This window comes from Pan paniscus, chromosome 10, assembly GCF_029289425.2.
Source record: "Pan paniscus chromosome 10, NHGRI_mPanPan1-v2.0_pri, whole genome shotgun sequence".
NCBI classification, from domain to species: Eukaryota; Metazoa; Chordata; class Mammalia; order Primates; family Hominidae; genus Pan; species Pan paniscus.
This window is the reverse complement of record NC_073259.2, coordinates 42161721-42174375: the sequence shown is the minus strand read 5'-3', so window position 1 is coordinate 42174375 and position 12655 is coordinate 42161721.

Here is a 12655-nt window from a genome sequence, read left to right as displayed (position 1 = left end):
GAAGTGCTCAGACACCCTCCCACTGCTTCTGGTCCCAGGGCCTCTCCTCACTCCAGTGGGCTCCCAAGGGAGTGAACCCCATCTCATGCCAGCACTGATCGAAGGCAGGTACGTCTGAATGAATGAATGAACAGTTGAGTTCAGAACATCTAACTAAATGACTAAATGACTCCAACCAACAGACCTTCTCTGCACAGAACCCTGTGTGGTATGAAAGCTCATGGACTGGGGTTGATAGCAGAGAGGAAACATACTTTTCAACAGCAAGATGCAAGAGTGTTTTTATTATTTATTTATAATTTATTTTTATTTTTAGAGATGTGTCTTGCATGCAATCAATATGGGGACCTCCCAGGAGCAGGAGGCCACCAGGTTGCCTAAGACATATGAATTTTTGCTTTCAGGGACACCTCCTAAGCTTCAGTGATCCATCTTGGAGTTGGCCTTTGTGGGGAGAACATATAAATTTATGCAAAAAGTAAAAATGCAAAACTGCCTCTGGGTCTCTTTCCCAGCTGCTCCCCTACAGAGTCACTTAGCCTTTAGTGACTCACAGTTGATCTGGTCCACTCAGCAACCCACAGAGTGACAGCCCACCCAGGTCCCAGCATACATAGCATCTTCTTCTGGAGCCCCCCAAATCTCACTCTAATTGAGGGCTTGGCTGGAGCCACTCTCTCTGAGGAGTGTGGTCTCTGGGCAAATAAGGCAAGACCAGTGGCTGGCAGCTACAGCAGTCAGTAGGGTGGGGGACATTTAACAGCAGATAGGGCCATACTCCTACTCTTGCCATTCTTTTTACCCTTCCCCTCCCCCTTGCAATTCTTTTCTGTTTTTTTTTTTTTTTTTTTTTTTTTTTGGTTTTTGAAACAGGGTCAGCTGGGTGCGGTGGCTCACGCCTGTAATCCCAGCACTTTGGGAGGTTGGTAGATCACTTGAGGTCAGGAGTTCAAGACCAGACTGGACAACACAGTGAAACCCAGTCTCTACTAAAAATATAAAAATTAGCCAGGCGTGGTGGCACATGCCTGTAAACCCAGCTACTGGGGATGCTGAGACAGGAGAATCGCTTGAACCTGGGAGGTGGAGGTTGCAGCGAGCAGAGATTGGGACACTGCACTCCAGCCTGGGCAACAGAGCGAGACTCTGTCTCAAAAAAAAGAAAAAGAAAAAGAAAGAAAGAAAGAAAGAAAGAAAAAGAAACAGGAAACAGGGTCTTGCTCTGTCGTCCAACCTGGATGCAGTGGTATAATCACAGCTCACCGCAGCCTCAATCTCCTGGGTTTAAGCGATCCTCAACGTTTGGAGTAGCTGGGACTGCAGGCGTAGGCCACCACCCCAGGCTAATTTTTGTATTTTTTGTAGAGAGAGGTTTCGCCATGTTGGCCAGGCTGGTCTCAAACTCCTGGGCTCAAGCAATTCTCCTAACTCGGCCTTCCAAAGTGCTGGGATTACAGGTGTGAGCCACCACTCCTGGCCCCCTTGAGATTCTGATCCAGGAGTTCTAGGGTGGGCTGGGGCGTTGGTATTTTTAAAGCACCCTAGGTGCTTAGTGAGTCTTTATTGAAAGGATGTTGACTGAAGATAATTCTGGAGATCTCTGAGCTCCCTCCCACACAGATCCTTGGGACTCTAAATACTGGCCGAACTCGGCTCCCTGAGGCTGTGTCTTCTTGGGGAGCTAAGGACCTGTGCCTCCCACTGGCCCGGAACCACTTTCTGCTTCCTGGTGTAAGCTTTGGTATGGATGGTGGCCGTCTCCCTACAGACTGGGAGCTGTTAGAGGGCAGGGATCCTAGCTGACACATCTATGTCCTCGCCTTGGTTGGAGGTAGGTATGGGTGGCGGCGAGGGAGGAGATGGGGGTGGGGCTCAACACACTGTCCAGCCCCTGTCGTCTGGCTGGGTGTCGCCAGTGCTCAGGGGCGAGCGGAATGGGGAGGAGGCGGGGCTGGGGCGCACAGCCGGCAGGGGATCCCTGCCGGAGTCTGCTTTTCACGGGTTCCCGTCTAGACCAGAGTTGGGGCTCAGCTTGGAGAGATGGGACAGGTGGAGGTGCTGGGGGTTGGAGCCCCACGCGCTGCTCAAGAGGCTGCAGGCTGGCCTTCAAGGCCTGGGCTAGACTGCGGCGGTTGGGGGCTGGCGGTGCGGCTCGGGTGGAGGCCGCCGGGCACCGCCCTCCCTCTCCACCCTCGCCCACCCCGGGGCCGCGAGGCTGTGGGTTGAGCTGCAGAGGCGAGCTCCCTCCTGGGCGTGCCGCCGCCGCGAGTGGGGTGGGAGCGCAGAGGGGGCCTCGGGGTTATACTTTGCTGGGATCTGGGAAGGAAGCAGGTGGCAGCGCCGGAGTGAGTAACCGCCTCCCGAGGCAGCTAGTCCCGCCGCCTCAGGAAGTCCTGGCGCCGTAGCGCACCGCTGCCTGCCACACCGGGACCTTCCCCTCGCACTAGCCCGCCCCCACCCCGCCTCCATCTCGCGCTCCCAGCCGCAGACGCGGGCGCCTCTGCACTCTCAACCCCTCACCCACGCAGACCCTGGCCCGCCGGTGACCTCCCTGCGGCTCCTCCTTCTGCCCCGGCCCAGCCCCTCCCCTGCTGCTCCTCCTCCTGCCCCGGCCCAGCCCGTCCACCGTCCTCTCATCCCCATGGCCTCGAACCCCAGCGCTCCTCGCAGGGTGCTGTGGCTCCCCGCTGCAAAGGGGCGGGTCCTGGTAGGGGGCGTGGCCTGGCCGGCTTGCGGGGCGGCGGCGCCCTCTGCCGGCAGACTCGGGAACGGCCACACTCGTCACCTCGCCCCCGGCCTGGCTCCTGGACCCCCCTGGACCTCTCTGCCAGCTCTCCTCTCTCCTGGAAATGCGCCTGCAGGACTCGGAACGTGCAGAGGTCGGTCCTGGCCCCAGCCGTGCCACGGGCTATCTGAGGGAGAGTCGCGGCCTCTCTGAGGCTTGGCTTCCTTTCCTGTGAAATGGCTGTGGTGAGGAGCAAACGCTCAGCAGTGAAGAAGGACCCTTTGTAACCGCGAAGGAGCCTGTGAGTGTGAGGTATGGTTGTTATCAACGCTAAGGGCAGTCTTTTGCCTTCTGCGGGGGTGACGACCATCCTTCTCCCTGCCCCAGCCCCACAGTGGAAGGAGAACATAAGTTACCTCCAGAGATTATCACATGCAGTGGATTGCCTTCAGCCTTTTTTCTGGATATAAAATATACATATACGTATTTTAATACAATTGTGGCCCTTCTCTACGTGCTGTTCTGTGCTGCCTTTTTTTCTCTCTCTCCAAGTGCTTAACTTATGTTTTAAAGCCCAGATTCGGCCAGAGGGGTGGCTCACCAACACTTTGGGAGGCCAAGGCCGGAGGATCTCTTGAGCAGAAGTTCAAGACCAACCTGAGCAACATAGCAAGACCTCGTCTCTACAAAAAATTTTTAAAAATGATCTGAGTGTCTGTAGTCCCAGCTACTGGAGAGGCTGAGATGGGAGGCTCGCTTGAATCCTGGAGTTCCAGGCTGCAGTGAGCCGTGATTGTGCCACTGGCCACTGCACTCCAGCCTGGGTGACACAGTGAGATCCTGTCACAAGAAAGAAAGAAGAAGAAGAAAAGAAAGAAAGAAAAAGAAAACAAAAAACCAAAAAGAAAAGAAACAACCAAAAAACTAGAGTCAGACAAACCTGGATTTAGGTTCTTGCTCTGTGACTTTATATTTCCACCCTTGAGCAAACCACACAACCTCTACCTTCCTCAGCCTCAGTTTCCTCCTTTGCAAAATGGTGGTAATGCCAGGAATACCCACTTCACAGGCAGCGGTGAGGCCCCGCACACAGCCCAGTGCATGCTGGTTAGGGCTCTCCTTTTGCTTCCTGAGCCTGCACGAGCTCTGCCTTCTTCATGCACCACGTGGTAAGGAAGGAGCTGGAGGCCTCCGCCTCTCGGACCTTGCTCACTGCTGCTTTTTTTTTTTTTTTTTTGACAGAGTCTCTCTGTCGCCCAGGCTGGAGTGCAATGGCACAACCCCGGCTCACTGCAACCTCCGTCCCCCGGGTTCAAGTGATTCTCCTGCCTCAGTCTCCCGAGTAGCTGGGATTCCAGGCGGCCGCCACCACGCCCGGCTAATTTGTCATATTTTTAGTAGAGATGGGGTTTCGCCATGTTGGCCAGGCTGGTCTCGAACTCCTGACCTCAGGTGATCCACCTGCCTCGGCCTCCCAAACTGCTGGGATTACAGGGGTGAGCCACCGCCCCAGGCCTCTTTCGGCACTGCCCTCAACCACATGGGCCTCACTGTTCTTCCGGCGTACGCAGACTTTCCCCATCTCAGCGCCTTCCCACCCGTCCTGTGTTTCCATGGCCTTTCCCCGGGTAGGGGCCTTTCTTTTCCTAGCTTCGCTCAGTTCCCTGCTACATTGTCGCCTCCTCGCAGAAGCCGTCTCTGGCCGTTCCGTATCGCTAGCGCCCTCTATCATTCGCTAGCAGCTCACCCGGCTCTGTTTTTCTTCATTGCACTTCTCGTTATGTGCCGTTCTCTTATATATGTTTTTGTCTTTATCCCTCCCATATAAGGCACCTTCATGAAAGGCCAGGGCTTTCCGAGGTTCTTTTCCTCTGTGGTTCCTAGAAGAGGGCCTGGCACATAGCCGGCCTTGGCTAGCTTTTTGCGTAAATGTGAAGGGATCCACCTTCCTCCCTTATAAGAGGTAGCAGTACCTCCTGTTACCAGCAGAGAGCACCACCGTACAGCACTTGGGGGCCGCAGGGGATCCTGCTGGGATGGGAGGTATTTAAAAAGCCCACAGGCCTCTCCTCCCATAATGTGGGCGCTCCCACAGCTGGGACCGGAAGCAGGAGGGCCCCCTGCGCTAATCTGCCCTGGCAGCAGCGAGCTGGCACGCCCTGGGTGCATCATCCGGTGTGCTCTGGTGCCCAAGGTCGGAATACCCTCACTGGTGGCTTGGACACACCCCTGAGCAGCTGATGCTTCTGGACAGATCACACCCTGTCCCGGGCTCTCAAAATGAGGGCAATGACATGAGCTTCACTGCTCGCTCACGCGTTTGCTGTGAGGTTGGGACAGGAGTGCATGGGAAATGTTTTATGAATGTAAACATGGGACAAATATAATTTATGCACGCCTTTATTGGTAGTGCAGCAGATTGACAACAAACGAGGGGAGAAGATAAGGTATTTAAAGGGAATTGCAAGGCTAAATGAAGGTGGGAATTAAGACAGTGAAGGAGAACGAAGAAGTTAAAAATAACAACTACCTTTCACCAAGAGCTTATTAGGAGCCAAGGCAGAGGAAAGTGATCTCCAAACATTGTCTAATTATAGCCAACACTTACATGGTGCTGACCTCATGCCAGGAACTCTTTAAGTGCTTTATGCATAAAAACTCACTGGATCCTCACAACAACTCAGGGAGGTAGGTCACATCGCTGTCCCGTTCTACACAAGGAAACTGAGGCCCGGACAGCTTAAGTGACTGGCCCAAGGCCACACAGATAGACAGGGCTGGGCAATCTGCCTCCTGGAATGTGCTCTTAAAGCCCCACAGTCACAGCCACACCAAAAGGGAGATATTATTATTATCATTCCATTTCCCAAACAAGCAACTGAGGCTTAGCAGATGTACAAAGCCCGCCTAAAGCCACACTGGGAATATGTGTATTTGAGCCCAGCTTAACCACCCACCAAACTAGGCCTGCAGGAGCTAGGAGGGGCTTCAGGAATGTGCACAGGTTCTCTCGGAGGGCAGCAGCAGACATACCCACTCTTCCTCTGAGCGGGGAGGGGAAGGTGAGAGCACAGAGGCTGGGCAGGGCTGATGGGGTTGAGGAAGAGGCTGCTTGGTGGCCTCAACTCCATGGACTGCAGATGGCCAGGCATCTTCTGGCCAGGAAGTGAGAGGTGTGTTGATAGGCACAGTGGCTGTCCACAGGGATTCCAGCCAGAGCTGTGGGCCCCCCACACATCTCCATAGGGAGACTAGGGACTGAGGGGTGGGCCTTACAGTGGGAGGTGGGAGCAGCCCCATCCCTACCACAAGTGCCCCTTAGCCCAGCCCCGACTTCCAGCCCGTTACATAAGCTGCTGCATACCCAGGCCTGGAAATAGCTGAGGCTGTACCGGCTGGGCTGGGAGACGTGATGAATGGTCCCCAGGAGCGTCAGCTGACCGCCCTGTGCTCCTGAAGTGACCTGAGGGCCTGCCAGCAGCTCGGGTTACCCAGCTCTCCCTGGGAGGCAGCCCTGCCTGGTCTGCTGAGGATGGCTCTGATGTGATTCTGTGTCTGGACATTTATGGTTCGAGTGCCCGCAGGATGGTCCCTCTCCCAAGCCTGAGCAGCTAAGGCAGCTCCCAGCCACGCTGTGCCCACTGGCAGCCTCTGGATGCTGGGAGCCAGGGCCTTGCCCAGAGCAAGCACTTGGATCTCTGCAGACAGTCAGCACTGGGAGGGCTGAGAGCTCTGCTGCTCTGAGTCCTGTGCTAAGGGCCCACAAGGAAAGAGGAAGAGGAGCCTGAGAAACTCGGGGTGCACGTGGGGGCTGCAGGTGTCATTCCAGGGCTGCACTCCACCCACATCCCCATGCCTCCTGTTTCACGGCCCACTCTGTTACTGAACTGGTGGCCCTGGGCACAGGGAGGCACCCACACACTCTGATGCCCGCTGCAGAGGGCAGAGCCACACACTCCTCCAGGGACTAGGCACATACACCCTTACTTCTGAGAGTAACGTGGCTAGGCTCAGGAGTGTAGGAGGGCGTTCTCCCAGCATATGGTGATCATATGTTAAGAATTATTATTATGTTGGTCAAGTGCGGTGGCTCACACCTGTAATTCCAGCACTTTTAGAGGCTGAGGTGGGAGGATTGCTTGAGTCCAGGAGTTTGAGACCAGCCTGGGCAACATGATGAAATCCTGTCTCTACAAAAAATACAAAAATTAGCCGGGCATGGTGGCATGTGCCTTTAGTCCCAGCTACTCGGGAGTTTGAGGTGGGAGGATCGCTTGAGCCCAGGAGGTTGAGGCTGCAGTGAGCCAAGATTGTGCCACTACACTCCAGTCTGGGTGACAAAGTGAGACCCTGTCTCAAAAAAAAAAAAAAAAAAAAAGAAGAGAGAAGTGTGAATGATTATGGCCACGCCAATTCTGTGCCTTTAAGATACCTGCTTAAGGGGCCGGGCGCAGTGGCTCACGCCTGTAATCCCAGCACTTTGGGAGGCTGATGCAGGCAGATCATGAGGTCAAGAGATCGAGACCATCCTGGCCAACATAGTGAAACCCCGTCTTTACTAAAAATACAAAAATTAGCTGGGCGTGGTGGCTCATGCCTGTAGTCCCAGCAACTTGGGAGGCTGAGGCAGGAGACTTGCTTGAACCCAGGAGGTGGAGGTTGCAGTGAGCTGACATTGAGCCACTGCACTCCAGCCTCGTGACAGAGCAAGACTCTGTCTCAAACAAAACAAAAAAACAAAAAAACAAAAAAGATACCTGCTTAAAAGACAAAAAGACCAGGCCAGGCGCGGTAGCTCATGCCTGTAATCCCAGCACTTTGGGAGGCCGAGGTGGGTGGATCACGAGGTCAGGAGTTCAAGACCAGCCTGGCCAAGATGGTGAAACCCCATCTCTACTAAAAATACAAAAATAAGCTGGGCGTGGTGGTGGGCGCTTGTAATCCCAGCTACTTGGGAGGCTGAAGCAGAGAATTACTTGAACCGGGGAAGCGGAGGTTGCAGCGAGCCAAGATGGTGCCACTGCACTCCAGCCTGGGTGACAAAGCGAGACTCCATTTAAAAAACAAAAACAAAACCAAAAAGACCAAAATTCAACTTCTCCCTAAAAATATTAATGCTTTAAGTGAAATTATCTCTCTAGTATTCCCCAAATCCTTTAGTGGAATAGGCATAATAGGCACTCCCAGGGAGCTAGGACCTGTTCACTCTGATTCCAGGACCCTCTGACAGGTGGGAAGCCCCCAGCTGGAGAAGTGTGGGACATTTTCTAAAAGAGCAGTGGAAAGTGAGTGAGTTGCCCCATCTGCCTGACCACAGATTGCCTGTCCAATGACGGGAGGGACGCATACCTGCACACACACTCCACCTCTCTCCTTGGTGCTCAGATATGGGGGCAGAACGCCCTCCAAATGCCTGCAGCAGCATTCCCTGAAGACCCTGCCTGTGCCCAGACCCTGCCCATGACTTTGCACCCTCCTTGTGTGCCTGTGGGTCCTGCAGTTCTGAGCCCATGGCCAAGGCACAGGGGAAACAGGCCCCTAATGTACTCCAGAGACGGCCGGTGTGGTGGCCCACACCTGTAATCCAACATTTTGGGAGGCTGAGGTGGGTGGATTGCTTGAGCTCAGGAGTTTGAGACCAGCCTGGGCAGCAGAGTGAAACCTCGTCTCTACAAAACATACAAAAATTAGCCAGGCATGGTGGCATACACCTGTAGTCCCAGCTACTTGGGAGGCAAAAGTGGGAGGATCACTTGAGCCAGGGAGGCTGAGGCTGCAATGAGCTATGGTTGCATCACTGCATTCAAGCCTGGGCAACAGAATGAGACCCTGTCTCAAAAAACAAAAACAAAAACAAAAACCACACACACACACACACAACAGAACACCAGAGAGCTAAGGAATACCTACCCCTCTGCCGGATAAACCTGTGTGGGGAAGGGCTTGGCTTCCTTCAGTTCCCTCCTGCCTGCCTCATGTCTCTCCAGGCACTCTCCCTTGAGGGTTGTCACCGGTAACCAGAGCTGGCTCCCCTGGTGAGAGCAGGAGCAGCGTTACTTAGCAACAGGCACAGCACACAAAATCCAGCTAATCTGGGCTGCCCCAGTGGCCAGCCCTCCTACAGCCTTCAGGGCGGTAGCTGCTGGCCAGCAGCACACCCCTAGAAGTGGACACTTACAAACTTCTGCATCTTTCTACCCCAGCGAACCCTAAGTTCCAGCTTGGGCAAGAAGGACTCTTGCACACAAAGGCACAAAGACATGGGCAGGGTCTGGGCACAGGCAAGGTCTTCAGGGAATGCTGCTGCAGGAGCATTTTCTCCACCCTCCCTGTCCCTCTCCCCTTTCTTAGGCCCTGTCTCCCTTCACAGTATCTACAGAACTCTCTAAGGCAGGGGTCCCAGCTCTGCAGCAAGCCATGAAATGAAGGGCAAATCCCTTCACCTCTGGGAAGCTCAACTTCTTCTCTGGGAAGCAATAACATAGCAGCTCAGTGTAAGGACTTTGAGGCCACACTGGTCTGGATGCAAATCCATGCTCTGCTACTTCTCAGCTGTGTGACACTGGACATGTTTACTTAACCTTTTATTTATTTTTTATTTTGTATTATTTTTTGAGACGGAGTCTTGCTCTGCTGCCCAGGTTGGAGTGTAGTGGTGCAATCCTGGCTAACTGCAACCTCCACCTCTCAGGTTCAAGTGGTTCTCCTGCCTCAGCCTCCTGAGTAGCTGGGATTACAGGCATAGGCCACCATGCTGGGCTAATTTTTGTATTTTTAGTAGAGACGGGGTTTCATTATGTTGGCCAGTCTGGTCTCAAACTCCTGACCTCATGTGATCCGCCTGCCTTGGCCTCCCAAAGTGCTGGGATTACAGGCGCGAGCCACCACACCTGGCCTACTTAACCTTTTAGAGCCTCAGTTTCCTCAATACTAAAATAGTGCCCACCTTAGATGGCTGCTGAAAGAAGAGACAAAGGAAAAAAGTCATCAGCACAGAGCCTGGCACAAGGGCCTGTGGATTGGGCTGAGTGCTCCTCTCGCTGCATCCCCAGCTCTGTCGCCCTTAGTCACTGGCCTCCAGCCACTTGCCTTACTCTGCTGCTCTAACAAGCTGGCACTCTTTCATTACTGTTTCCTCTCCCTGCAACTTATCCCTTTCCCCTAACTCTCCACCGACAAACTCCCCTCAGTTTATTTATTTTGAGACAGGGTCTCACTCTGTCGCCCAGGCTGGAGTGCAGTGGTGCTGTCACAGCTCGCTACAGCCTCAGACTCCTGGGCTCAAGTGATTCTCTCACCTCAGCCCTGAAGTAGCTGGGACCACAGTCCCGTAACACCAAGCAGGCTATTTTTTAATTATTATTATTATTTTTAGTAGAAACAAAGTCTCTCTTATGTTGCCCAGGCTGGTCTCAAACTCCTGAGCTCAAATGATCCTCCCATCTCGGCCTCCCAAAGTGCTGAGATTACAGGCATGAGCCTCCAGTGGTGCCCAGCCTTCCCTCAGTTTAAAAGCTACTTCCCGCCAGGCACAGTGGCTCACGCCTGTAATCTCAACACTTTGGGAGGCCGAGGCGGGCAGATCACATGAGGTCAGGAGTGTGAGACCAGCCTGGCCCACATGGTGAAACCCCATCTCTACTAAAAATACAAAAATTAGCCAGGTTTGGTGGCATGCGCCTGTAATCCCAGCTACTCATGAGGCTGAGGTAGGAGAATGGCTTGAACCTGGGAGGCAGAGGTTGCAGTGAGCCGAGATCATGCTACTGCACTCCAGCCTGGGTAACAGAGTGAGACTCGGTCTCAAAACAAACAAACAACAAATAAAAAAGCTACTTCCTTGGAGAAGCTTTCTCTTATCCATCCCTTGCGAAAATTACAGCTACCTGTTAAATATCTCACTGACATCCTCCATTTCATTTTCTCTTTATGGTTGTGATGGTTAATTTTTTTTTTTTTTTTTTTTTTTTTGAGACGGAGTCTCGCTCTGTTGCCCAGGCTGGAGCGCAGTGACGCAATCTCAGCTCACTGCAACCTTCGGCTCACTGCAACCTCCGTCTCCTGGGTTCAAGCAGTTCTCCTACCTCAGCCTCCGGAGTAGCTGGGATTACAGGTGCCCGCCACCACGCCCAGCTAATTTTGTATTTTTAGTAGAGACGGGGTTTCACCATGTTGGTCAGGCAGGTCTGGAGCTCCCGGCCTCAAGTGATCCGCCCGCCTCGGCCTCCCAAAGTGCTGGGATTACAGGCTTGAGCCACCGTGATGGTTAATTTTAAGTGTCAACTTGACTAGGCTAAGGGATGCTCAAATAGCTGGTAAAATGTTATTTCTAGGTGTATTTGTGAGGCTGTTTCCGGAAGAGATTAGCATTTGAATCAGTAGACTGAGTAAAGAAGACCGCCCTCACCGCTATGGGCAGGCATAATTTAATCTGTTAAGGACCTGAATAGAATAAAAAGGCAGAGGAAGGGCAAATTTGCTCTTCTTTGAGGTGGGACACCATATTTTCCCTGCTTCAGACATCCATGCTCTGATTCTTGCACCTTCAGACGCGGACTGGAACTACTCCAGCTTGCGGAGGGCAGATCCTGGGTACTTCTCAGCGTCCATAATCATGGGAGCCAATGCTTCATAATAAATCTTTTTCTATATCTCTGTATATCCATCCTATTGGTTCTGTTTCTCTGGAGAACGCTGGCTAACACCATGGCACTTACTGCTTATGTGCAAGATTGTTGAACATTCATCTCTCCTACTTGGCTGTCAGCCCGGGGACAGGAGCTGTGTCTGTTTTGTTCTGTGCTGTGCTGTGTTTCCAGTGAGAGGGCTGGCCTAGGTGTTTCTCCGAAGTATGTTCCAGCTTTCGGTACCTCTATTTCTTATTTCTTCCTTCCCCTGCTCTCCAAGTTGACCTAAATAGTTTTTGCACCTTTTCTTAGGTTCACTGAATCTCCAAGCAGCGAGGTGTATCTGGAAAGACAGCTCAAGAATTAAGGGTGCTCACCCTTAATTACACTCCATTTTCCTCAGGACAGGCTGGAACAGATTTGGGATGGCGAGCCCCCAAACCAGCACTCTACAGATTTCAGGACCCCTCTTAACTCATTTCCCCCATCCTCCCAATGACGTCTATTCGCCTGCAGCAGACCCGAAGGAAGCTTCGGCTCAATGGTTCATTTGCATGCGCCCGTGCTATTGGTCGGAGGGGCGGCACCGTAGCCAATGGTGTGCAGGGGTGTTGACCGAGCCGCAGCTCTGCGCTGCCGGGTGAGGTAATGGAATCCTGGCTGGACCTGCTGCGGCTCCCTCCGGACTGGCTAGTGACGTAGCGGCTTCCCCGGCCCCACCCCGCCCAGCCCGGCCTGGCGCGGCGCAGCGCAGCGCAGCGCGGCCGCCCCCGGGAGCGCAGCTGGGGCTCGGCCCTGTTCCTTCCGGCCCGGCGTTCCGGTCGCGGGCCCCTCAGGGAGAACCCGCCGAGCCAGATCCCATCTCTGGCGACGGGGAGAAAAATCTGGAAGCCGGCGTCGGAGGATGACCAAATCCTCGCTCCTCTGGGAGTGCGATTACGGGCCTCTCACTTCGTAAATCACGCAGGCCTGAAACGCTCACATTTGTTTACCACGAGCATGTTTGATTTTGTAATTTAACAAATAAAATTGCAGAGGATTTTTAAGAGCCCTGGCCTGGATTTAGGGGAAATCTCGCATTAATTCCAGCTCTGCCATTTCCGGTCTGGAGACCTTGGCCACTTTCTCTTGGGGCCCTGACGCCTTCCATGGCAACTAAGTAGAGCAAACGTGGAAGTGCCTCGAAAACACCAAGTGGGGTCTCCTCATCCTTATGCAATCTGGAGAGTGTAACCCCATCTGGGCGGTGTCTCTGGACAGCCCTTCAGCCCTGAGACAGCCCCAGGAAGACCCATCTTTGTGT